The sequence below is a fragment of the Musa acuminata genome, unplaced genomic scaffold, assembly GCF_036884655.1.
Source record: "Musa acuminata AAA Group cultivar baxijiao unplaced genomic scaffold, Cavendish_Baxijiao_AAA HiC_scaffold_78, whole genome shotgun sequence".
In the NCBI taxonomy this organism is placed as follows: Eukaryota; Viridiplantae; Streptophyta; class Magnoliopsida; order Zingiberales; family Musaceae; genus Musa; species Musa acuminata.
This window is the reverse complement of record NW_027020359.1, coordinates 60,001-62,500: the sequence shown is the minus strand read 5'-3', so window position 1 is coordinate 62,500 and position 2,500 is coordinate 60,001.

The window sequence follows — 2,500 nt, the reverse complement described above, 5'->3', positions numbered from 1 at the left end:
CGCCGCTCGCTCGCGCAGCCAAAAATGGCCAGTTTTGGCCCGTTTTTGGGCCGTTTTGGCCAGTTTTTGGCCTGTTCTTGCATTGCGCGGTGACCGTCGAGAGCGGAGCAAAACGTCAGCCATCTCAGCACCCTGGAACCCCCCGGGTGGCACAGGGCTGGATGGGGCTTTCGTATAGCAGGGACGGTGCTGCCTCTCGCTTCGCTCGCTGTCCGCCGCTCGCCGCTCGCTCGTGCAGCCAAAAATGGCCAGTTTTGGCCCGTTTTTGGGCCGTTTTGGCCAGTTTTTGGCCTGTTCTTGCATTGCGCGGTGACCGTCGAGAGCGGAGCAAAACGTCAGCCATCTCAGCACCCTGGAACCCCCCGGGTGGCACAGGGCTGGATGGGGCTTTCGTATAGCAGGGACGGTGCTGCCTCTCGCTTCGCTCGCTGTCCGCCGCTCGCCGCTCGCTCGCGCAGCCAAAAATGGCCAGTTTTGGCCCGTTTTTGGGCCGTTTTGGCCAGTTTTTGGCCTGTTCTTGCATTGCGCGGTGACCGTCGAGAGCGGAGCAAAACGTCAGCCATCTCAGCACCCTGGAACCCCCCGGGTGGCACAGGGCTGGATGGGGCTTTCGTATAGCAGGGACGGTGCTGCCTCTCGCTTCGCTCGCTGTCCGCCGCTCGCCGCTCGCGCAGCCAAAAATGGCCAGTTTTGGCCCGTTTTTGGGCCGTTTTGGCCAGTTTTTGGCCTGTTCTTGCATTGCGCGGTGACCGTCGAGAGCGGAGCAAAACGTCAGCCATCTCAGCACCCTGGAACCCCCCGGGTGGCACAGGGCTGGATGGGGCTTTCGTATAGCAGGGACGGTGCTGCCTCTCGCTTCGCTCGCTGTTCGCCGCTCGCCGCTCGCTCGCGCAGCCAAAAATGGCCAGTTTTGGCCCGTTTTTGGGCTGTTTTGGCCAGTTTTTGGCCTGTTCTTGCGTGGTGCGGTGACCGTCGTGAGCGGAGCAAAACGTCAGCCATCTCAGCACCCTGGAACCCCCCGGGTGGCACAGGGCTGGATGGGGCTTTCGTATATAGCAGGGACGGTGCTGCCTCTCGCTTCGCTCGCTGTCCGCCGCTCGCCGCTCGCTCGCGCAGCCAAAAATGGCCAGTTTTGGCCCGTTTTTGGGCCGTTTTGGCCAGTTTTTGGCCTGTTCTTGCATTGCGCGGTGACCGTCGAGAGCGGAGCAAAACGTCAGCCATCTCAGCACCCTGGAACCCCCCGGGTGGCACAGGGCTGGATGGGGCTTTCGTATAGCAGGGACGGTGCTGCCTCTCGCTTCGCTCGCTGTCCGCCGCTCGCCGCTCGCTCGTGCAGCCAAAAATGGCCAGTTTTGGCCCGTTTTTGGGCCGTTTTGGCCAGTTTTTGGCCTGTTCTTGCATTGCGCGGTGACCGTCGAGAGCGGAGCAAAACGTCAGCCATCTCAGCACCCTGGAACCCCCCGGGTGGCACAGGGCTGGATGGGGCTTTCGTATAGCAGGGACGGTGCTGCCTCTCGCTTCGCTCGCTGTCCGCCGCTCGCCGCTCGCTCGCGCAGCCAAAAATGGCCAGTTTTGGCCCGTTTTTGGGCCGTTTTGGCCAGTTTTTGGCCTGTTCTTGCATTGCGCGGTGACCGTCGAGAGCGGAGCAAAACGTCAGCCATCTCAGCACCCTGGAACCCCCCGGGTGGCACAGGGCTGGATGGGGCTTTCGTATAGCAGGGACGGTGCTGCCTCTCGCTTCGCTCGCTGTCCGCCGCTCGCCGCTCGCGCAGCCAAAAATGGCCAGTTTTGGCCCGTTTTTGGGCCGTTTTGGCCAGTTTTTGGCCTGTTCTTGCATTGCGCGGTGACCGTCGAGAGCGGAGCAAAACGTCAGCCATCTCAGCACCCTGGAACCCCCCGGGTGGCACAGGGCTGGATGGGGCTTTCGTATAGCAGGGACGGTGCTGCCTCTCGCTTCGCTCGCTGTTCGCCGCTCGCCGCTCGCTCGCGCAGCCAAAAATGGCCAGTTTTGGCCCGTTTTTGGGCTGTTTTGGCCAGTTTTTGGCCTGTTCTTGCGTGGTGCGGTGACCGTCGTGAGCGGAGCAAAACGTCAGCCATCTCAGCACCCTGGAACCCCCCGGGTGGCACAGGGCTGGATGGGGCTTTCGTATAGCAGGGACGGTGCTGCCTCTCGCTTCGCTCGCTGTTCGCCGCTCGCCGCTCGCTCGCGCAGCCAAAAATGGCCAGTTTTGGCCCGTTTTTGGGCTGTTTTGGCCTGTTTTTGGGCTGTTCTTGTGTGGCGCGGTGACCGTCGTGAGCGGAGCAAAATGTCAGCCATCTCAGCACCCTGGAACCCCCCGGGTGGCACAGGGCTGGATGGGGCTTTCGTATAGCAGGGACGGTGCTGCCTCGCGCTTCGCTCGCTGTTCGCCGCTCTCCGCTCGCTCGCGCAGCAAAAAATGGCCAGTTTTGGCCCGTTTTTGGGCTGTTTTGGCCAGTTTTTGGCCTGTTCTTGCGTGCC